Source organism: Chanodichthys erythropterus, chromosome 3, assembly GCF_024489055.1.
Source record: "Chanodichthys erythropterus isolate Z2021 chromosome 3, ASM2448905v1, whole genome shotgun sequence".
Lineage (NCBI taxonomy): Eukaryota > Metazoa > Chordata > Actinopteri > Cypriniformes > Xenocyprididae > Chanodichthys > Chanodichthys erythropterus.
The window spans coordinates 70360578-70386706 of record NC_090223.1 but is presented as its reverse complement, the minus strand read 5'-3'; the positions used below and the strand labels follow the sequence as shown (position 1 = coordinate 70386706).

The window sequence follows — 26129 nt, the reverse complement described above, 5'->3', positions numbered from 1 at the left end:
CATGTCTCAGTTCACAGGGAATGAATGTAGTGAACTCTATCTCAGCAGTTTAACATGCATTTGGGAACGCAACGAGCACCAGTTACACATTTCACATTCGCATTATTTACAAAATTTGTGTGGCCAGTTGTTTCAAGTATTTCACCTGATTTGTAATAAGATGCATTTATAAACCTGTTTTCACTGAAACAGCTTAAGCGAAGAAATGAAGATAGAAGTATTGTAATGTCGTATTGTAAAATAGTTTTTCATTTACAGTAGTAGTATATTTCTGTCTTGGCAATAATTCTAATAATAGTCATCTAAAAGTATTAGTTATTATTTTTATTTTTATTTTTATTTATTATTAAACAGCATAAAGTTTCATAAATTACTTTTGAAAACAGGTTAAACTGAAGATGTTCTTGTGTTTTAAAATTCTGTTTTTCTTCAAGATGAGATCAGTATGATGGATCCTAATGCCAGTGATCCTGATGAAAGCGTTTCTCAGGATGTTGTTCCTGCTGGAGCTGCGCAGGCGTCTCCAGTAATGCTGGTATGTGTTAACTAACAGGTTTATGTTTATTATTATTTTAACCCATTATTATTTTAGATTATTGTCATAAATACAATGCATAGATACAATTATATATTTATAGTTCAACTTAACATTTGTATTTTCACAAAAGAAAAATGGTTTTAAGCCAGTTATTTTTATCTATTGCTGTAGTGTGTCAGTAGGAAATATCAGTTTATATTTCCAAACATTCCTTTTGCCATTAATTGTAATAATTAATGAGCAATAATCAGTTATTATATACAGAGATTTTTGCACTTATATAGTGCAACTTTTCTATAAGAATATTATTGGAATCAGGGTTGCACCAACATTGTAAATCTGGTTGATACAAATGAGTTTATCATTTTTGTGTTGGTAAAAGACTTGGAGATTTTTAAAGGGTAGTTCACCCAAAAATGAAAATTTGATGTTTATCTGCTTACCCCCAGCACATCCAAGATGTAGGTGACTTTGTTTCTTCAGTCGAACACAAATGATGATTTTTAACTCCAACCATTGCCATCTGACAGCTGTATAATTGGTGTCAATGGGAGCACAATTTATGAGTCAAAAAACATGCACAGACAAATCCATATTAAACCCTGCGGCTCGTGACGACACATTGATGTCCTAAGACACGAAACTATCGGTTTGTGTGAGAAACCAAACAGTATTTATATCATTTCTTACCTCTAATACACCATGTCCAACTGCGTTCAGCACTCGGTTAGTGAGGTCTGATCGCGCTCTGACAGCGGCAGTGATGTCTCGAGCATATACTTCAATGAGTGCTAGACATTACTTCCACTGTTAGACCGCAATCAGACATCACTGGTGTATTAGAGGTAAAAAATGATATAAATACTGTTTGGTTTCTCGCACAAACCGATCTTTTCGTGTCTTAGGACATAAATGTGCCGTCACAAGCCACAGGGTTTCATTTGAATTTGTCTATGTATATGTTTTGACTCTTATGAATTGTTTCCATTGACACCCATTATACAGCTGACAGACGGCAACGGTTGGAGTTAAAAATCATCATTTGTGTTCGACTGAAGAAACAAAGTCACCTACATCTTGGATGCGCTGGGGGTAAGCAGATAAACATCACATTTTCATTTTGGGGTGAATTATCCCTTTAACAGGCTAATAACATTTAATCTCCAGAATAATATTTTGTGTCACTTGAAATTTTATTTTTAGATATCAGGTGTATAACCAGTTTTAAGTTCTAGGTATTTGAGAGTTAAATCTTAGTTTCCTGATCAGTATGTAACTGATTTCTTGCAGATGTTCAGAAGATGCCCATTTGGAAAACTGCTGAGTTTGTCAAGGTACCTGAGGTTTAAATTAGAGTACGACCATCATTGTAAGTACATGAGCTTTGATAGAGTAGGAGCTTAATAAAGTATGTATCTGTACAGAGAATGAGAGTTCGGCAGAAATTAAAAAACGGAAAGGAAAAGGACAAGACGGAAAGGACAAAAGGTTTGCTGGTCAGATGCTGAAGTTACAGCTGTAATTGATCATTTTAAGGCACATATGACCAAAGGAAAATTGTGGACAAAACACAAGAGATTTTGTAAGAAATCAAGGAATTAGCTTGAAAAAAAAAGCACAAAATAAGTGATGTTGCATTGTGTCTCATTTGATGCTGTTGTATAAGGATTATTATTTTAGTTGTTGGTTATGTTAGTTTCATTCTAGAGCATGAATATACTAAGACTTCACTCTGTAAATCTCTAAAGTTTAACTGTTCTTTAAAGCAGTAGTTTGTCACAAAAACATGACAATTTAATATTCAACATTATTATTGATCTGACTGCATTGACACTATTGTATGAGAACTGAACTGAGCTGGACGATGACATGACTGTTGTCTCCAGAGCTGCTGCTGCTGCTGTATAGATGAAGTGAACTAAATTAATAACTGATGAGTTTTACAACGTAATTGAATCAACACTGAACTGACTCTGGCTGAACAATGACACAATACTCTTCTGCTGTACAGCCCAAACAATCTTTGTTGAACAATGTTCCTGTTATGAGGGCTGCTTTGAAACAATATGTAGTTTAAAAAGCGCTTTATAAATAAAGGTGACTTGACTTGACTCAACAATTCTGTTCACATTTTTTCAAAGTTTTGAATGGTTGCCATTTCAATATGTCAAAACATTAATATTGCTGTATGCTTTCTGATTACACAGATTACACAGTTGTCCATGTGTTATTGACCTAGTTTTTTAGTTGTGGATTTCATTTTCCCCTTAAAATGCCATTCCATGATGGTATTACATGGTTAAAACCGGAAAAACTCAATGTTTATGTTGTTATTTTAAGTCATAATTAAAGTACTTCTAATACACACTGGTCCCTGTAATGTTGGAGTGTGTCAGGTGTGTATTGTGTTTAAGATCAGGTACTCATTAATCACCTCAGTCTTGCTAATACACCATATCGTCAGGTTTGTGTGTTGTGTGTGGTCATGTACCATTAAACACACTGGTCCCTGTAATGTTGGAGTGTGTCAGGTGTGTATTGTATTGAGGAACCGGTACTCATTAATCACCTCAGTCTTGCTAATACACCTTATCGTCAGGTTTGTGTGTTGTGTGTGGTCATGTACCATTAAACACACTGGTCCCTGTAATGTTGGAGTGTGTCAGGTGTGTATTGTATTGAGGAACCGGTACTCATTAATCACCTCAGTCTTGCTAATACACCATATCGTCAGGTTTGTGTGTTGTGTGTGGTCATGTACCATTAAACACACTGGTCCCTGTAATGTTGGAGTGTGTCAGTTGTGTATTGTGTTTAAGATCAGGTACTCATTAATCACCTCAGTCTTGCTAATACACCATATCGTCAGGTTTGTGTGTGTGTGTGGTCATGTACCTGTAAAACACACTAGTCCTTGTAATCCAGAGAAATGACATGTTTTGTGTATTGTACAATAGGTGTCCTCATAAATCAGGTTGTACCCAAAAATCACAATTATGTCATAGGCGGGAACATTTTTGGATGGGCGGGAATGTCCTTGTATACCACTGATATGTCATGTTGTCATATTTTCCGTTCTGTTGTGTGTAAAGAAACTTTAAAGCCAGATGTGTGATCTGCAGATCAAAACAAAATTTTTGATAGTTTTATCATCACTGTAGGGCATCGGGAAAGGTGTGTCCCCCTAAACCACAATCCTACTGGTTTGAGCATCAAAGTCCTCGTAAACCACAAAAACCAGTATGTGTGTGTGTGTGTGTGTGTGTGTGTGTGTGTGTATGTGAGTGAGTGAGTGAGTGTGTGTTGGTTTTTGTGGTTTACGAGGACTTTTGACCTGAATACGCACCGGCATTACGGGGACATTTGGGTTTATGAGGACACAGGCCATGTCCTTGTAATTCCGGCAATGTAGATGCCTTTCTCTATGTCCCAGAAGCACCCTCTCCAATTTTCGCGGCATGTCCTTATATACCACAAAAACCTGATTTTATACCATACACTGTGTATCCTCTGTGTACGAGAGTGCGCCCCTGCAGCCGGGTCCTGGTACTGTACCGGCGTCATCGAAAATTTGCATTTTTCACACAAGTGTAAGTATTGAGGCCTGTGACTGGTCAGATCGGTACTGGTAGGCGGGAAATCACGAAAACAAGATGGCGCCGACGGGCGGAGCCTAATTCTGCAGCTCCTATTGGTTGCATACGCAATGAACAACAGCGAGACAAGATGGCGCCGGTGGGCGGAGCTTCATTCAGCTTCAGCTTCAGCATAGGTCTGTATAACAAGCGAGTTAATGCAAAATACTAATTATTTAAGTGTTATTGCCTATAATTTTTTATTTGTGAATTAAATATATGAATAAATAGTGATCCTCGATTAAAAATATCCCTTAAATGTCATGTAATAAAGTATAAAAATAACTTGAATGCTGTTTACTCAGTATTTATACAGTTTATTTAGCTCGTTAGCATATGCTATTCATGTAAACACAACCACACATTAACTCGTGCGCTCACATCACATATATTTATTATTATTATTTTAATCCCGCGTATATTATATTAAGTATGGTTTATAATAAGAGTCTTCGCGTTCATTTCCTGTTTGGGCCGGATAGAAGCTGCACCTGAGAAGACATCTGAGCACCTGATGGAGGCTACTATTATTTTAAAGGTAAGTTGTTCTGCTTTTTAAATGCTTGTGGGTCCGTTTGGCTTGTTTGTTCATGTTTTGTAAGCTCTTTGCAGCTCGTTTTACAGTTATAAAACAGCTAGCTCGCGATGCTAACGGCGCTAGCGAGATTGTGATTGTGTTTAAAGACTGTCAGGAGGGAATCAGCGATGCTTGTCATTTAAAGCTGGTTTTCGATTAAACTATAATTGTAACTGCATCATTTTCTGATCGCATGCAATAACCTAGCCAAGCCATCATAATAAGGCGTTGTCATGACTACAGTCTGAAGGGGACGGCATTTCACCCAGTACAGTATCCTCACATACCAGCCTACTGTAAATATTACTACAGTTCTGCTTGATTTAAAGACATTAAGAAACAAAGATTTACTGGCTATGATAAGATGTATCAGAACTGTCAGTCTTATTCAGTCAAATTAATGCTGTCAGTATTATTGTCTATAATTTATCAATTGTGAAAATTTATGAAGGAATATTGATCCTCAATTATACATAATTCTTAAATATCATACAATAAAGTATGAAAATAACTTGCTGTTTACTATAATTTATCTTTTGACGTTTATACTAAAAACAGAAGATGACAGAAGACACATCAGATCATGCTGAAGTGAAACAGTGATGGAGAAAGCCCAATCTCAGGAGGAAGACATACAGTATTCACAAAGATTCATCAGTGATTTCACCTGTGTCAGGTATATTATATGTTATTTACAGTCATGATTTTACTTGCTTTATTATTAAAGGTTAAATGTTACTCAGGGAAATAGGGCTACACAATATTGCAGAAAAACTGACATTGCAATATTTAGTTTTTCTGCAATTTATATATTGCGATATGAAAACAATTCCACCAGATGAATTGAATAGCACTATTTGAAAATAATTAATCATTCTAGGATGATTGGGATCATTTTGTAGGGTAGTGCATCTGCTTAGAGAATAATAAACGAATTACAAGCTTAGATAAACACAATAAAAATAAGATACAAATTAAAATAAGCAGTGCTTTATGTTTTTCAGGTTAATCTAACTGTATTGAGGTACACACATTGAGGAAAGCATGTATGGGTCCAATATTATATGCATCCGTTTTCTTAATTGTTTACAACACAGAACCAACTGTTTTCGCTGAGAGTGTTTGTTCAAGCTCAAAGATAAGAGAAAGAGAACTGAACTCTGTGTTCACGTGCTATCTGTCTGTCAGAAAACAGCGCGAGTTCCAGTCATAGTGCGTTTGATGTTTAAATTGACAGGACTTAAAAACACAAGCAAATGACATTTGTAAAAGTCACATGCGCTCTTAACCGGGGGGCAGCTGGACCGTTCGGATCAACTACGATCCCTACACTTGACATTGCACATCCTGTGATGTGACTTTTGTGGATGCACACATCGGGATACAATGCTAAAACCATACATCGTGCAGCCGTAGTCCGTATGGATCGCAGATCAACTATGATCCCTATAGCCTACTTGACTTCATTTGTACTGCAATGTCACACCCACAGATAGGTATCAGTGACAAAACTATATATTGTGCAGCCCTACATGGCTTTATATATGCATTAGGGCTGCACGATATATCGCATGCTTTTGTCACGCGCATTTCTTCAGTAAAGCCGGTTCCCTGATTACCGCTAAATCACCATCACCTGCTTTCAAATGGAGCGCCATTTAATAGACAGAGCCGTAGATCACTGAAAAGCCACGCAATATCGCGTTCATTATCGAAGGCGATTCATCTGCGATATGAACGCGATATTGCGTAGCTTGTCAGTGATCTACGGCTCTGTCTATTAAATTTGAAAGCAGGTGATGGCGATTTAGCGGCAATCAGGGAACCGGCTTTACTGACGAAATGCGCGTGACAATCACATGCGATATATCGCCCAGCCCTAATATGCATCACATTACATGCATGTTCATGGCAGTATGTGAGGTGGTGTGTAGCTTTACACCTGTTTTATGAGGACACGTGTTTTATGAGGACATCATGCGAACATGTTCTTCATGTTTGACTTGACTGAAGAATCTCTGTGTGTTGTTAGATTGACACAAGCCTGGTCTATGAGGACACTCGTTTTACCGGGACTCTGGGGTGCACCCATATGGAAGATTGGGATTGATACTGATAACCCATAATTCACAGCTCACTGTAGCAAATGTCAATATTGAAAACTCATTATTGTGTTTGTTAGATTAGATATAATCATTTTAGAAGTAGGTAAAAAGAAGCACCCTCAGTTGAAATTGACTTTCAATGAGTAATACTGCAATGAATAATTGTTTTTTTTTTATTTTGATTTGATTTTTATTTGCTTTTCTTTCTTATTTTCAGATGGTAACTGAGAAGAATCAGATTCAGAAGAATAAGATACAGCAACAATAAAGGTATCAAATAAAAGTAAAGTAATAATTGAGTTAGTCCTTAAAGGTGGTAAAGAGGATGTTTTGTTTTATACATTTTTGCAATATTACTTGAAACTGTGTTTACTAACTGATAAAAGACTATTTATTAGGTGCACTGAAAGTAATAATATTAATATACATAATCTGTGCACGAGGTAGGGCCTTAAAAACATCAGCCAATCGCGTAAACGGTTGGCCCTCTGGCTTGTCAATCACTGCCGTGACGTTCCTTGTGAGAGACGAGCGCGGCTGCGCTCCAGTAACTTTCCAAACTCCACAGGCGCCGCATGCAATGTTTTTGTCAGGAGACAGGAGTAACAGCTGCAGATTATGAGTTACCTGCGGTGAGTCCGACATAATGAATCCACTAACACGACACAGCGAATGCCGGTGGTAAACACTCGTGATCTAATACTTGTGCAGGAGTTTTGGGAGGCGTTCCCGTGAAATGAGCTGTGAAGGAGGGGGCTGTTCTTACGCATGCGCTCATTTCAAAAACTCAGTAACAGTCTTTGGTTTCTCAGTCGACGAAAAGATCCTCTTTAGCACCTTTTAAAGAATAGAACAGATTTCAGTGTTTCTAAGAAGCAGATTGTTTGCCACAGTTATCAGTCACTGAATTATGATTGTGTGTGTGAAAAGTGAGTCATGATCACTTACTGTACAACTAGCACACCTCGTTTCACCACTATCACTCTCATACATACCCCTAACCTAACCCTAACCCTAACCCTAACCCTGAACTCAGGGCGCCATCCAAATGTATCTAGTTATCAGTGTCCCGTTAAAACTAGTGTCCTCATAGACCAGGCTTCTGTCAATCTAACAACACACTGAGATTCTTCAGTCAAGTCAAACATGAAGAACATGTTCTCATGATGTCCTCATAAAACACGTGTCCTCATAAAACAGGTGTAAAGCTACACACAACCTGACATACTGTGATGAACACACACACATAATGTAATGCATATATAAAGCCATGAACATTACCATGGGTTTTTAAATATTGAAATATTGATTTGAAATGGATCTATTATGTGATCTTGTATATGATCTTAAATCAATATTTCATGTGCACATATTTATTGATCGGAAGCTGTGAATGGTTGACACTGATCATCCTGTCCATGTTTAATTTGCATTAATTACTGTCTAACTGTACATTACCCCTTTGATATATTTCATATATACTGAAGGTTTGCAACTCTTAGTTGAAGTGATTGTATATAAAGCTTTATTTCTTATTTTCAGATAAGCCGTGAGACCCCGCTGTCATCAGTGACGATTGTGGTGCTCTTACTGTGGGCCTACACCAGGTAAGTGAGAGTTGTGCTGTAAGAGAATGAGCAAATGTAGCAGAGACTCTTGTGAGATCTAGGCTGTTAACATATTCAGACCAGTGTTTATGTCTAATTTGATGTTTGCAGACTCTCCGTGAGGTTGGACCCTCTGCTCTCAAAATGAACACTCTGTCCCAGTCAGAAGTCAGAGATGTACAGAAGGTATTGTTTTTCTTTTTGGAAATCAAATTAGGCATGTGCTGACAGGAAAATTTGGGCCAATTTTGATAACCAATAATTTTTTATATTTGAAAGGTGATAAATGATACATTGGCAGATAAATCTAAATCCAAATTCTAATATACTTTGAGAGCCTGATTACAAAAACAATAGACCGTGTCCCAAACACTTCAGCATAAATCAAACATATACAGTACAGCAGTCTAGTTTGATCCAGTATAAGATTCCTTTACTTTTACAATTATTTTGACACTACCATTCAAAAGTTTGGGGTCAGTAAGAATTTTTAATGTTTTAAAAGAAGTATCTTCTGCTCACCAAGTCTGCATTTATTTGATTAAAAATACAAACAAAAACAGTAATATTGTGAAATATTATTCCAATTTAAAACGGCTGTTTTCTTTGTCAGTATACAGTAAAGTGTAATTTATTCCTGTGATCAAAGCTGCATTTTCAGCATCATTACTCCAGTCTTCAATGTCACATGATCCTTCAGAAATCAATCTAATATGATGATGCGATGCTCAAGAAACATTTATTATTATTATCAATGTTGAAAACGGTTGTGTACAATTTTTTTTCAAAATTCTTCGATGAATAGAAAGTTCAAAAGAACAGCATTTATTTAAAATAGAATATTTTCTAACATTATAATTGTCTTTACTGCCACTTTTGATCAGTTTAACTTATCCTTGATGAATAAAAGTATTGATTAATTTTATTTCTATCCCCCAAAAATAAAATTAAAATTCTTACTGACCCCAAACTTTTGAACGGTAGTGTTTAATGTTACAAAAGATGTAGATTTCAGACAAATGCTGTTCTTTTGGACTTTCTATTCACCACAGCATCATAAAAAAATGTAAATAACTGTTTTCAACATTAATAATAATCATAAATGTTTCTTGAGCAGCAAATCATCATATTAGAATGATTTCTGAAGGATCATGTGACACTGAAGACTGGAGTAACGATGCTGAAAATTCAGCTTTGATCACAGAAATAAATTACACTTTACTGTATATTGACATAGAAAACAACTGTTTTAATTTGGAATAATATTTCATAATATTGCTGTTTTGTTTGTATTTTTAATCAAATAAATGCAGGCTAGGTGAGCAGAAGATACTTCTTTTAAAACATTAAAAAAAATCATACTGACCCCAAACTTTTGAACGGTGGTGTACATTCATATGGCCAATTTTCTTTATTTAAAAAAAGTGTCAACACTTTACAGTAAAGTTTATTGTTAGTATTAGTTAACATGAGCTAACAATGAATGGACAAATCCTGTCGAAGTTTTATTAATCTTAGCTAAGGTTAATCTCAACATTTCCCAAGACATTTTAGGATCCAGTGTTTTATCTGTTAACCTAAAATATGCGTGTTCATGTTAGTTCACAGTGCATTATTAACTCACATTTACAAGGGTTTTGCTCAGTTGATTCACGTTAGTTAATACAATAACAAATGAGACCTTATTGTAAAGTTGCAAAAAATATATATATTGCCTCACTACTACTACTACTAATAATAAATAAAATTAAATAAAAATGCAAACAAGTTATTGGTCAACATTACTTAGGCTACATAAAAAGAAACACAATACATGTGCTATGGATGAATAAAATGAAAGCCTGTTGGGAAATGATTTACTCAAACCATATTGTTGATGAAAATAAGAACAATACAAGTTGTAATGTTTTTGAAAAAAAAAAAGTGTATATAAACATCTTTATTAAACATCTTTAGCATTACTGTTTCAAATAACACTGTTTTAGCATGAACCTGAAGAGCTGAATGAACACCCATAAACCAAAGCGCTTTGTTAGATGGTTTTCGCTCAACGGGATGCAACTTATATATGATAAAGTAGATATTTATACAAAAAAATTACAACTTATACCTGCACAAACTCATGCACAGATGTACATGAATTAAGTCACAAAGTGTTCTGGATACGCTCCCCACAACAACACACTAAAAAACGGCAACTAATCCAAAATAATTCACAGCGTTTTATTACAGTCGTGTTCTCATTATAATGTTATGTATATATGACAGTCCCAGCTATAGTTATTAATGTTATCCATTGCTGTTTGAGTGCGCATGCTGAAGAGATGATCACCGGTAGGCCTACAATGAAGCGCTTTCCTGCCGCGTTCATTAACTCAACCAAATGCATCCTATATGAGTTTAATCAGATATATACACAAAATAAAAAAATTCAACTTATAATTCCACAAAAGGCTGCGAATGCACAAGCAAACTGACTGTGCTAGTCATAAAGGTGTAACTCCGCAGATGTGCTCTTCGTGTAACAACGCTCTGATTTCACAGATTTGTGATTCACCGTAACTGTATCTTCCTTCAAGCAGTTCAATACTATCATGGAGAACAACGCACATCATATAATCCATTATTTATCAGTGTTAAAATATCGGCCTAGTTCGGACTGAGAATGATAACATTAAAATGAGCATTTATCGGCCAGTAAGATATGGTGGCTGATATATCATGAATCCCTGATTGGTTATGGCAGTATATTTATAGAGTTTTAACTATATGCATGATTTTAATGTTAACTTGTCACTGTTTTAAATGTGTAGGTCACTACTATAACGCATTAGTTTGATCACTATTAAAACGGAGTGGTTTAAAATGTACCATCATACCTGAAGACATTTGTGTTGAGCATGTGAACACAATAGCCAATCGGATGCGTTTGTTAGTCTGAGTTTTTGCTTAGCGCGAGTGCTGCATGTTGAATCCTTTCATTATAACCAACAAAGTATTGACACAATGCCAATAAAAGATGCACAACGTAGACAGACACACACACACAACTTCATTTATTATAACGGACGTTTCTGCAGAAGTACAGCTTTGTGTTTCTCGTGTTGTAATCGATAGCTTCAGTGGCTAATATGGCAGCGATCTTTGATTTCTGTAGGCCTATATAACACATTTGTTTATGCTGCTAACTACACATTGCATAGTTTCTGGATTGACAAATGTATTTATATGTGCAATTAAATCCAATTGATGCTGATAACCATAGCAATGGGTGGAACAAAATAATCTTGATGCTGTGTGTCAAATGATCTTTTTATTAAGTATTGGAGTGTAAATGTAAAAAAATAATAGACCTCCCACTTTTGCAATGTAATGTATTATTTTGTTCATTTGTTCAAACTGGCCACTCAGTGACTTTTTACTTTTAAATGTACAGATATTTAAATATAAAATTGTTCTAAGCTCTTTCTTTTGTCATCTGTCCTGACAGAATTAATTATTTCATTTGTGAATGAATAGGATATGTTAAATTCCAAACTTTTTCTTCGCATTTATTGTGGAAAACCCTGTAATGTAAAATAGTTTTCATTGTATGTTTTCAGTTGACAGTGATCAGTCAGTGTTAATCAGTGTTAAGTTTCTGTACTGCTTCATTTGGATCATCTCTGAATCCTTTGTCTGTAGTAGAATGTTTATTTTTCTTTCTTTACCTTGCTTTCAGGTGAGCCCTGAGAAGGACCAGTTATCAATGGACAATCAAGATGGTGTTAGACGGAGAAGGTAATAAAAAGAGCATTGCATCCTTTTAGAAAATGGTAGTCTAGTGAGAACTTTTTCACATAATCTTTGGGCCTGTTAACACCTGGTCATTTTATGTGTTTTTTTACTGATTTGTTCAAACAATTTCATTTACGATTGGCCACATAAATGTGTCTGTACAGAATCAGGGGCCATATTCACAAAACATCTTACGGCTAAAAGTAGCTCCTGACATGCCGATTTATGAGAAACTCTATAATCGGCGTGTCAGTCCTAATTTTTGCTCTTAAGAGTATTTCACAAAACATTTTAGTGCTAAAACTAGCTCCCAAATCTGTAAAAGGTTAGGAGTAGTCAAGAGGACTCCTAAATCACTAAGACCAAATCACAAACAATCCTAATGGCCGTTGATGCCAATCCGCCCAAAGACACTGAACACTATTGAGACAATAGCGATAGAGCCTTGGGTGCTGAACCTTTTCTTCATACATGTAATAAATATTTGGATTTATAGATTTGAATTTATGAAAAAATGCCAAAAATCTATAATAAATAAATAAATAAATAAAGTCCAATTACCTGTAGCAGTTGTTTTCACAAATTCACACTTACAAATAATTGAATAGAGTAAAAAACCAAGTGTAATAAGTGTATTTGGCGTCCTGTTCAAGGCGGTCGAGGGATCAGAGTTTGAAAATTTAGCCCAAATCCATATTACTTCCTCATATCTCCACTGAGAGTAAGGAACGGGGTGGCGACGGGATGCAGAAAACGGTCGAGGAAACTATAGGTGAGATCGGCTCTAGTCAGTGTATATATACCTCCTCTCGAGCCAATTAGACTGCTTGAACACGCTCCTCCCAAATTTTGTTTATAAAACATCATTTGACGCTTGAATTCTGCAATCTCTCGAGACGCAGACATGTAAGAGGCTGACAATTAGCTGAACGTATACTAGTTTAATTGACCCTTCACCAGGAGTTTGATTGACAAACAATCTAACCAATTATAACGCTAAATCCACCATCCAACCAAAGCTGTCAGGAGTTTAAGATTAACCTCGGTGGACTTGGAAAAATGGTGTACTGATGTCTTTCTGTGTTTTAAACAACATTCCTTCTGATGTTCATTCATGTTTATTTGATGCTATAAATGAACTAGTAGGAAGAGATGATCGATTCACGAGCCGCTTGAGCGGAGGCGCTACAGCGATCTGTCTTCAATTCCCGCGCTATACGCAGATTTAACAGTATTCACATCATTAAAAGCTACCGCTATGAGCTCCATTTTATTGATCATGAGCAGCATCAGCACTGGTCAAATCATTTATTCTCACATTTTTTTAATGAAGATGATTGTGTGTTGAGCGTTTTCGACTTTTTAAGTTTCATTTGAGGTATTTTGCACGTCAGCTTACTGAAGAGATACTCATCTGTTCATCTGCGCCAACGCATGCTGCAGTAATGCTGTCATATCTTTCTATAACATGCCTATAACACATTCTCACATGTTTATTATTTAGTATTTTTGGGAGGAGTAAAATGTATTATTGTATAAATGTATATACAGCTATGGAAAAAATTAAGAGACCACTTAACATTGATTTCTGAACTTGGAGTGGTCTCTTAATTTTTTCCATAGCTGTATTGTTTTAGACAACGTCCAAAGTGATTTGAGCGATCGGATTTAAATCCGTCTCGAATGCGTTTTGGAGGGCATTTACACCTGGTCTTTCTATTATTGCATAGCAATCCATTCAGAGAAAATGCATGAAGTGAACAGGTGTAAACAGGTTTAAAAAAACGTTTAAACCAAATGAGCTGAAAATATTTTTATATGCCTCATAATAGTGCTGGGCGGTATGACCAAAAATTTATATCACAGTATTTTTCAAAATTATATCGGTTTCACAGTATATGACGGTGTGTGTGTGTGTATATATATATATATATATATATATATATATATATATATATATATATATATATGACTGGGCGTTAACCACATTTTCTACTGATTGAGAGAGGAAATACTGCAGTAGATTGACTAGAATGCCCTGTTTTACTGTCATGATGAGTGAATATTGTAGAAAAATTCTACACTAGAGTTAATACAGGTTTACAAAACCCCACAAAATGATGCTGTGGGGAGACAACAACCAATAAAACTCAGACCTGCAACACATTCATTACAGACACATGAATATTAAAATATGACCATGGAGATAGGAAAAAAAGAAGAGTTGAGGGCACCTTAAGCATTTTAAAAATCTAACGCTATATAAAAACAAACTGCCAAAAATAGGGAGAAACGCGGAAGAACATTTAAACTAAGGATATTTTCAGTACATTTAAGAGCACTACAGTCTCTGAACAAATGACACACGTAAGTTTAACACAGAAAGCAGTTAAATAAAGCAGTTACATTTTTTACCATTCTTCTTTGAATTGTCAGTCTATTTCTGTGTTGCAGAATAACCCATCGTGTCATCGCGGTGGTGATCAGACGTACAGTTCAGTGTCCTTTGCATAACGTTACATTTCATTTGAAGAAGACGTGATGAAATATGTGCGAATACACGCTGCTGGCTCATGTTTAGAGCACTAGAGTATATGAAATAGGTCCATAAAAAACGTAAACAGGCTCGCTCCGGTCTATATAATATGATCCATGTGGAGAAAGTTGTTAATCTCATCACGGCGCTCCGCGCAGAAACCGCTCTATCTCGCGCGCTGGTTGAATTCTCAGCTGTAATCAAGGGCTGAATCCGAAATCGCCCCCTATAACCTCAAATAGGGCATTATTTGAGGCGACAGCCATTTGTAGTGGCGTCCGAAACCATAGTGGACGTTATTGAGTGCACTCGTTCAATCCCACAATGCACCACAATGAGTGTACAGCCGATGCACACACAACGGCTGTCCGAATTCACTCATTCGTTTTCATTCATTCTTTCAAGTGAAACGGGACGCTCTCAAACAGTGACGGGCTGCGCCGCGTTCTGAACGTTGGTTAAGCGACACATACCGGTATTGCGGTATCATCAAAATTCATATCATAACAAAAATAAATACCGGTATTCGGTATGAACCGGTATACCACCCAGCACTACCTCAAAATAAGATAAATTTTGGTCTTTGTGTTTTGTTTCATTGCTTTGGCAAAGCATTTCAAACAAACTAAAATCAACAGCACAATGTGGCTTTGTGCCCTTATCAAATTGCAAAAGCTGATAATTTATTAAGACTGTAGTCCGTTGCGCTCCCCGTTTCAAAGTGGAGATCACACTTTGTTCACTCGATCATCTTGTGATTCGGTGTTTTCCATGTCTCAGTTCACAGGGAATGAATGTAGTGAACTCTATCTCAGCAGTTTAACATGCATTTGGGAACGCAACGAGCACCAGTTACACATTTCACATTCGCATTATTTACAAAATTTGTGTGGCCAGTTGTTTCAAGTATTTCACCTGATTTGTAATAAGATGCATTTATAAACCTGTTTTCACTGAAACAGCTTAAGCGAAGAAATGAAGATAGAAGTATTGTAATGTCGTATTGTAAAATAGTTTTTCATTTACAGTAGTAGTATATTTCTGTCTTGGCAATAATTCTAATAATAGTCATCTAAAAGTATTAGTTATTATTTTTATTTTTATTTTTATTTATTATTAAACAGCATAAAGTTTCATAAATTACTTTTGAAAACAGGTTAAACTGAAGATGTTCTTGTGTTTTAAAATTCTGTTTTTCTTCAAGATGAGATCAGTATGATGGATCCTAATGCCAGTGATCCTGATGAAAGCGTTTCTCAGGATGTTGTTCCTGCTGGAGCTGCGCAGGCGTCTCCAGTAATGCTGGTATGTGTTAACTAACAGGTTTATGTTTATTATTATTTTAACCCATTATTATTTTAGATTATTGTCATAAATACAATGCATAGATACAATTATATATTTATAGTTCAACTTAACATTTGTATTTTCACAAAAGAAAAATGGTTTTAAGCCAGTTATTTTTATCTATTGCTGTAGTGTGTCAGTAGGAAATATCAGTTTATATTTCCAAACATTCCTTTTGCCATTAATTGTAATAATTAATGAGCAATAATCAGTTATTATATACAGAGATTTTTGCACTTATATAGTGCAACTTTTCTATAAGAATATTATTGGAATCAGGGTTGCACCAACATTGTAAATCTGGTTGATACAAATGAGTTTATCATTTTTGTGTTGGTAAAAGACTTGGAGATTTTTAAAGGGTAGTTCACCCAAAAATGAAAATTTGATGTTTATCTGCTTACCCCCAGCACATCCAAGATGTAGGTGACTTTGTTTCTTCAGTCGAACACAAATGATGATTTTTAACTCCAACCATTGCCATCTGACAGCTGTATAATTGGTGTCAATGGGAGCACAATTTATGAGTCAAAAAACATGCACAGACAAATCCATATTAAACCCTGCGGCTCGTGACGACACATTGATGTCCTAAGACACGAAACTATCGGTTTGTGTGAGAAACCAAACAGTATTTATATCATTTCTTACCTCTAATACACCATGTCCAACTGCGTTCAGCACTCGGTTAGTGAGGTCTGATCGCGCTCTGACAGCGGCAGTGATGTCTCGAGCATATACTTCAATGAGTGCTAGACATTACTTCCACTGTTAGACCGCAATCAGACATCACTGGTGTATTAGAGGTAAAAAATGATATAAATACTGTTTGGTTTCTCGCACAAACCGATCTTTTCGTGTCTTAGGACATAAATGTGCCGTCACAAGCCACAGGGTTTCATTTGAATTTGTCTATGTATATGTTTTGACTCTTATGAATTGTTTCCATTGACACCCATTATACAGCTGACAGACGGCAACGGTTGGAGTTAAAAATCATCATTTGTGTTCGACTGAAGAAACAAAGTCACCTACATCTTGGATGCGCTGGGGGTAAGCAGATAAACATCACATTTTCATTTTGGGGTGAATTATCCCTTTAACAGGCTAATAACATTTAATCTCCAGAATAATATTTTGTGTCACTTGAAATTTTATTTTTAGATATCAGGTGTATAACCAGTTTTAAGTTCTAGGTATTTGAGAGTTAAATCTTAGTTTCCTGATCAGTATGTAACTGATTTCTTGCAGATGTTCAGAAGATGCCCATTTGGAAAACTGCTGAGTTTGTCAAGGTACCTGAGGTTTAAATTAGAGTACGACCATCATTGTAAGTACATGAGCTTTGATAGAGTAGGAGCTTAATAAAGTATGTATCTGTACAGAGAATGAGAGTTCGGCAGAAATTAAAAAACGGAAAGGAAAAGGACAAGACGGAAAGGACAAAAGGTTTGCTGGTCAGATGCTGAAGTTACAGCTGTAATTGATCATTTTAAGGCACATATGACCAAAGGAAAATTGTGGACAAAACACAAGAGATTTTGTAAGAAATCAAGGAATTAGCTTGAAAAAAAAAGCACAAAATAAGTGATGTTGCATTGTGTCTCATTTGATGCTGTTGTATAAGGATTATTATTTTAGTTGTTGGTTATGTTAGTTTCATTCTAGAGCATGAATATACTAAGACTTCACTCTGTAAATCTCTAAAGTTTAACTGTTCTTTAAAGCAGTAGTTTGTCACAAAAACATGACAATTTAATATTCAACATTATTATTGATCTGACTGCATTGACACTATTGTATGAGAACTGAACTGAGCTGGACGATGACATGACTGTTGTCTCCAGAGCTGCTGCTGCTGCTGTATAGATGAAGTGAACTAAATTAATAACTGATGAGTTTTACAACGTAATTGAATCAACACTGAACTGACTCTGGCTGAACAATGACACAATACTCTTCTGCTGTACAGCCCAAACAATCTTTGTTGAACAATGTTCCTGTTATGAGGGCTGCTTTGAAACAATATGTAGTTTAAAAAGCGCTTTATAAATAAAGGTGACTTGACTTGACTCAACAATTCTGTTCACATTTTTTCAAAGTTTTGAATGGTTGCCATTTCAATATGTCAAAACATTAATATTGCTGTATGCTTTCTGATTACACAGATTACACAGTTGTCCATGTGTTATTGACCTAGTTTTTTAGTTGTGGATTTCATTTTCCCCTTAAAATGCCATTCCATGATGGTATTACATGGTTAAAACCGGAAAAACTCAATGTTTATGTTGTTATTTTAAGTCATAATTAAAGTACTTCTAATACACACTGGTCCCTGTAATGTTGGAGTGTGTCAGGTGTGTATTGTGTTTAAGATCAGGTACTCATTAATCACCTCAGTCTTGCTAATACACCATATCGTCAGGTTTGTGTGTTGTGTGTGGTCATGTACCATTAAACACACTGGTCCCTGTAATGTTGGAGTGTGTCAGGTGTGTATTGTATTGAGGAACCGGTACTCATTAATCACCTCAGTCTTGCTAATACACCATATCGTCAGGTTTGTGTGTTGTGTGTGGTCATGTACCATTAAACACACTGGTCCCTGTAATGTTGGAGTGTGTCAGTTGTGTATTGTGTTTAAGATCAGGTACTCATTAATCACCTCAGTCTTGCTAATACACCATATCGTCAGGTTTGTGTGTGTGTGTGGTCATGTACCTGTAAAACACACTAGTCCTTGTAATCCAGAGAAATGACATGTTTTGTGTATTGTACAATAGGTGTCCTCATAAATCAGGTTGTACCCAAAAATCACAATTATGTCATAGGCGGGAACATTTTTGGATGGGCGGGAATGTCCTTGTATACCACTGATATGTCATGTTGTCATATTTTCCGTTCTGTTGTGTGTAAAGAAACTTTAAAGCCAGATGTGTGATCTGCAGATCAAAACAAAATTTTTGATAGTTTTATCATCACTGTAGGGCATCGGGAAAGGTGTGTCCCCCTAAACCACAATCCTACTGGTTTGAGCATCAAAGTCCTCGTAAACCACAAAAACCAGTATGTGTGTGTGTGTGTGTGTGTGTGTGTGTGTGTGTATGTGAGTGAGTGAGTGAGTGTGTGTTGGTTTTTGTGGTTTACGAGGACTTTTGACCTGAATACGCACCGGCATTACGGGGACATTTGGGTTTATGAGGACACAGGCCATGTCCTTGTAATTCCGGCAATGTAGATGCCTTTCTCTATGTCCCAGAAGCACCCTCTCCAATTTTCGCGGCATGTCCTTATATACCACAAAAACCTGATTTTATACCATACACTGTGTATCCTCTGTGTACGAGAGTGCGCCCCTGCAGCCGGGTCCTGGTACTGTACCGGCGTCATCGAAAATTTGCATTTTTCACACAAGTGTAAGTATTGAGGCCTGTGACTGGTCAGATCGGTACTGGTAGGCGGGAAATCACGAAAACAAGATGGCGCCGACGGGCGGAGCCTAATTCTGCAGCTCCTATTGGTTGCATACGCAATGAACAACAGCGAGACAAGATGGCGCCGGTGGGCGGAGCTTCATTCAGCTTCAGCTTCAGCATAGGTCTGTATAACAAGCGAGTTAATGCAAAATACTAATTATTTAAGTGTTATTGCCTATAATTTTTTATTTGTGAATTAAATATATGAATAAATAGTGATCCTCGATTAAAAATATCCCTTAAATGTCATGTAATAAAGTATAAAAATAACTTGAATGCTGTTTACTCAGTATTTATACAGTTTATTTAGCTCGTTAGCATATGCTATTCATGTAAACACAACCACACATTAACTCGTGCGCTCACATCACATATATTTATTATTATTATTTTAATCCCGCGTATATTATATTAAGTATGGTTTATAATAAGAGTCTTCGCGTTCATTTCCTGTTTGGGCCGGATAGAAGCTGCACCTGAGAAGACATCTGAGCACCTGATGGAGGCTACTATTATTTTAAAGGTAAGTTGTTCTGCTTTTTAAATGCTTGTGGGTCCGTTTGGCTTGTTTGTTCATGTTTTGTAAGCTCTTTGCAGCTCGTTTTACAGTTATAAAACAGCTAGCTCGCGATGCTAACGGCGCTAGCGAGATTGTGATTGTGTTTAAAGACTGTCAGGAGGGAATCAGCGATGCTTGTCATTTAAAGCTGGTTTTCGATTAAACTATAATTGTAACTGCATCATTTTCTGATCGCATGCAATAACCTAGCCAAGCCATCATAATAAGGCGTTGTCATGACTACAGTCTGAAGGGGACGGCATTTCACCCAGTACAGTATCCTCACATACCAGCCTACTGTAAATATTACTACAGTTCTGCTTGATTTAAAGACATTAAGAAACAAAGATTTACTGGCTATGATAAGATGTATCAGAACTGTCAGTCTTATTCAGTCAAATTAATGCTGTCAGTATTATTGTCTATAATTTATCAATTGTGAAAATTTATGAAGGAATATTGATCCTCAATTATACATAATTCTTAAATATCATACAATAAAGTATGAAAATAACTTGCTGTTTACTATAATTTATCTTTTGACGTTTATACTAAAAACAGAAGATGACAGAAGACACATCAGATCATGCTGAAGTGAAACAGTGATGGAGAAAGCCCAATCTCAGGAGGAAGACATACAGTATTCACAAAGATTCATCAGTGATTTCACCTGTGTCAGGTATATTATATGTTATTTACAGTCATGATTTTACTTGCTTTATTATTAAAGGTTAAATGTTACTCAGGGAAATAGGGCTACACAATATTGCAGAAAAACTGACATTGCAATATTTAGTTTTTCTGCAATTTATATATTGCGATATGAAAACAATTCCACCAGATGAATTGAATAGCACTATTTGAAAATAATTAATCATTCTAGGATGATTGGGATCATTTTGTAGGGTAGTGCATCTGCTTAGAGAATAATAAACGAATTACAAGCTTAGATAAACACAATAAAAATAAGATACAAATTAAAATAAGCAGTGCTTTATGTTTTTCAGGTTAATCTAACTGTATTGAGGTACACACATTGAGGAAAGCATGTATGGGTCCAATATTATATGCATCCGTTTTCTTAATTGTTTACAACACAGAACCAACTGTTTTCGCTGAGAGTGTTTGTTCAAGCTCAAAGATAAGAGAAAGAGAACTGAACTCTGTGTTCACGTGCTATCTGTCTGTCAGAAAACAGCGCGAGTTCCAGTCATAGTGCGTTTGATGTTTAAATTGACAGGACTTAAAAACACAAGCAAATGACATTTGTAAAAGTCACATGCGCTCTTAACCGGGGGGCAGCTGGACCGTTCGGATCAACTACGATCCCTACACTTGACATTGCACATCCTGTGATGTGACTTTTGTGGATGCACACATCGGGATACAATGCTAAAACCATACATCGTGCAGCCGTAGTCCGTATGGATCGCAGATCAACTATGATCCCTATAGCCTACTTGACTTCATTTGTACTGCAATGTCACACCCACAGATAGGTATCAGTGACAAAACTATATATTGTGCAGCCCTACATGGCTTTATATATGCATTAGGGCTGCACGATATATCGCATGCTTTTGTCACGCGCATTTCTTCAGTAAAGCCGGTTCCCTGATTACCGCTAAATCACCATCACCTGCTTTCAAATGGAGCGCCATTTAATAGACAGAGCCGTAGATCACTGAAAAGCCACGCAATATCGCGTTCATTATCGAAGGCGATTCATCTGCGATATGAACGCGATATTGCGTAGCTTGTCAGTGATCTACGGCTCTGTCTATTAAATTTGAAAGCAGGTGATGGCGATTTAGCGGCAATCAGGGAACCGGCTTTACTGACGAAATGCGCGTGACAATCACATGCGATATATCGCCCAGCCCTAATATGCATCACATTACATGCATGTTCATGGCAGTATGTGAGGTGGTGTGTAGCTTTACACCTGTTTTATGAGGACACGTGTTTTATGAGGACATCATGCGAACATGTTCTTCATGTTTGACTTGACTGAAGAATCTCTGTGTGTTGTTAGATTGACACAAGCCTGGTCTATGAGGACACTCGTTTTACCGGGACTCTGGGGTGCACCCATATGGAAGATTGGGATTGATACTGATAACCCATAATTCACAGCTCACTGTAGCAAATGTCAATATTGAAAACTCATTATTGTGTTTGTTAGATTAGATATAATCATTTTAGAAGTAGGTAAAAAGAAGCACCCTCAGTTGAAATTGACTTTCAATGAGTAATACTGCAATGAATAATTGTTTTTTTTTATTTTGATTTGATTTTTATTTGCTTTTCTTTCTTATTTTCAGATGGTAACTGAGAAGAATCAGATTCAGAAGAATAAGATACAGCAACAATAAAGGTATCAAATAAAAGTAAAGTAATAATTGAGTTAGTCCTTAAAGGTGGTAAAGAGGATGTTTTGTTTTATACATTTTTGCAATATTACTTGAAACTGTGTTTACTAACTGATAAAAGACTATTTATTAGGTGCACTGAAAGTAATAATATTAATATACATAATCTGTGCACGAGGTAGGGCCTTAAAAACATCAGCCAATCGCGTAAACGGTTGGCCCTCTGGCTTGTCAATCACTGCCGTGACGTTCCTTGTGAGAGACGAGCGCGGCTGCGCTCCAGTAACTTTCCAAACTCCACAGGCGCCGCATGCAATGTTTTTGTCAGGAGACAGGAGTAACAGCTGCAGATTATGAGTTACCTGCGGTGAGTCCGACATAATGAATCCACTAACACGACACAGCGAATGCCGGTGGTAAACACTCGTGATCTAATACTTGTGCAGGAGTTTTGGGAGGCGTTCCCGTGAAATGAGCTGTGAAGGAGGGGGCTGTTCTTACGCATGCGCTCATTTCAAAAACTCAGTAACAGTCTTTGGTTTCTCAGTCGACGAAAAGATCCTCTTTAGCACCTTTTAAAGAATAGAACAGATTTCAGTGTTTCTAAGAAGCAGATTGTTTGCCACAGTTATCAGTCACTGAATTATGATTGTGTGTGTGAAAAGTGAGTCATGATCACTTACTGTACAACTAGCACACCTCGTTTCACCACTATCACTCTCATACATACCCCTAACCTAACCCTAACCCTAACCCTAACCCTGAACTCAGGGCGCCATCCAAATGTATCTAGTTATCAGTGTCCCGTTAAAACTAGTGTCCTCATAGACCAGGCTTCTGTCAATCTAACAACACACTGAGATTCTTCAGTCAAGTCAAACATGAAGAACATGTTCTCATGATGTCCTCATAAAACACGTGTCCTCATAAAACAGGTGTAAAGCTACACACAACCTGACATACTGTGATGAACACACACACATAATGTAATGCATATATAAAGCCATGAACATTACCATGGGTTTTTAAATATTGAAATATTGATTTGAAATGGATCTATTATGTGATCTTGTATATGATCTTAAATCAATATTTCATGTGCACATATTTATTGATCGGAAGCTGTGAATGGTTGACACTGATCATCCTGTCCATGTTTAATTTGCATTAATTACTGTCTAACTGTACATTACCCCTTTGATATATTTCATATATACTGAAGGTTTGCAACTCTTAGTTGAAGTGATTGTATATAAAGCTTTATTTCTTATTTTCAGATAAGCCGTGAGACCCCGCTGTCATCAGTGACGATTGTGGTGCTCTTACTGTGGGCCTACACCAGGTAAGTGAGAGTTGTGCTGTAAGAGAATGAGCAAATGTAGCAGAGACTCTTGTGAGATCTAGGCTGTTAACATATTCAGACCAGTGTTTATGTCTAATTTGATGTTTGCAGACTCTCCGTGAGGTTGGACCCTCTGCTCTCAAAATGAACACTCTGTCCCAGTCAGAAGTCAGAGATGTACAGAAGGTATTGTTTTTCTTTTTGGAAATCAAATTAGGCATGTGCTGACAGGAAAATTTGGGCCAATTTTGATAACCAATAATTTTTTATATTTGAAAGGTGATAAATGATACATTGGCAGATAAATCTAAATCCAAATTCTAATATACTTTGAGAGCCTGATTACAAAAACAATAGACCGTGTCCCAAACACTTCAGCATAAATCAAACATATACAGTACAGCAGTCTAGTTTGATCCAGTATAAGATTCCTTTACTTTTACAATTATTTTGACACTACCATTCAAAAGTTTGGGGTCAGTAAGAATTTTTAATGTTTTAAAAGAAGTATCTTCTGCTCACCAAGTCTGCATTTATTTGATTAAAAATACAAACAAAAACAGTAATATTGTGAAATATTATTCCAATTTAAAACGGCTGTTTTCTTTGTCAGTATACAGTAAAGTGTAATTTATTCCTGTGATCAAAGCTGCATTTTCAGCATCATTACTCCAGTCTTCAATGTCACATGATCCTTCAGAAATCAATCTAATATGATGATGCGATGCTCAAGAAACATTTATTATTATTATCAATGTTGAAAACGGTTGTGTACAATTTTTTTTCAAAATTCTTCGATGAATAGAAAGTTCAAAAGAACAGCATTTATTTAAAATAGAATATTTTCTAACATTATAATTGTCTTTACTGCCACTTTTGATCAGTTTAACTTATCCTTGATGAATAAAAGTATTGATTAATTTTATTTCTATCCCCCAAAAATAAAATTAAAATTCTTACTGACCCCAAACTTTTGAACGGTAGTGTTTAATGTTACAAAAGATGTAGATTTCAGACAAATGCTGTTCTTTTGGACTTTCTATTCACCACAGCATCATAAAAAAATGTAAATAACTGTTTTCAACATTAATAATAATCATAAATGTTTCTTGAGCAGCAAATCATCATATTAGAATGATTTCTGAAGGATCATGTGACACTGAAGACTGGAGTAACGATGCTGAAAATTCAGCTTTGATCACAGAAATAAATTACACTTTACTGTATATTGACATAGAAAACAACTGTTTTAATTTGGAATAATATTTCATAATATTGCTGTTTTGTTTGTATTTTTAATCAAATAAATGCAGGCTAGGTGAGCAGAAGATACTTCTTTTAAAACATTAAAAAAATCATACTGACCCCAAACTTTTGAACGGTGGTGTACATTCATATGGCCAATTTTCTTTATTTAAAAAAAGTGTCAACACTTTACAGTAAAGTTTATTGTTAGTATTAGTTAACATGAGCTAACAATGAATGGACAAATCCTGTCGAAGTTTTATTAATCTTAGCTAAGGTTAATCTCAACATTTCCCAAGACATTTTAGGATCCAGTGTTTTATCTGTTAACCTAAAATATGCGTGTTCATGTTAGTTCACAGTGCATTATTAACTCACATTTACAAGGGTTTTGCTCAGTTGATTCACGTTAGTTAATACAATAACAAATGAGACCTTATTGTAAAGTTGCAAAAAATATATATATTGCCTCACTACTACTACTACTAATAATAAATAAAATTAAATAAAAATGCAAACAAGTTATTGGTCAACATTACTTAGGCTACATAAAAAGAAACACAATACATGTGCTATGGATGAATAAAATGAAAGCCTGTTGGGAAATGATTTACTCAAACCATATTGTTGATGAAAATAAGAACAATACAAGTTGTAATGTTTTTGAAAAAAAAAAAAAGTGTATATAAACATCTTTATTAAACATCTTTAGCATTACTGTTTCAAATAACACTGTTTTAGCATGAACCTGAAGAGCTGAATGAACACCCATAAACCAAAGCGCTTTGTTAGATGGTTTTCGCTCAACGGGATGCAACTTATATATGATAAAGTAGATATTTATACAAAAAAATTACAACTTATACCTGCACAAACTCATGCACAGATGTACATGAATTAAGTCACAAAGTGTTCTGGATACGCTCCCCACAACAACACACTAAAAAACGGCAACTAATCCAAAATAATTCACAGCGTTTTATTACAGTCGTGTTCTCATTATAATGTTATGT

The 26129-nt window shown here is 36.0% G+C and overlaps 2 protein-coding genes across 2 annotated transcripts in view; one reads left to right on the top strand and one right to left on the bottom strand.

Annotated features, from left to right (window-relative positions):
- The window catches only part of LOC137005681 (uncharacterized), a 1355627-nt gene that overhangs the window by 621544 nt on the left and 707954 nt on the right, over positions 1-26129 (bottom strand). The window lies entirely within an intron of this gene.
- LOC137005873 (zinc finger protein 721-like) overlaps positions 1-26129 on the top strand; it is a 400429-nt gene that overhangs the window by 185338 nt on the left and 188962 nt on the right. The window lies entirely within an intron of this gene.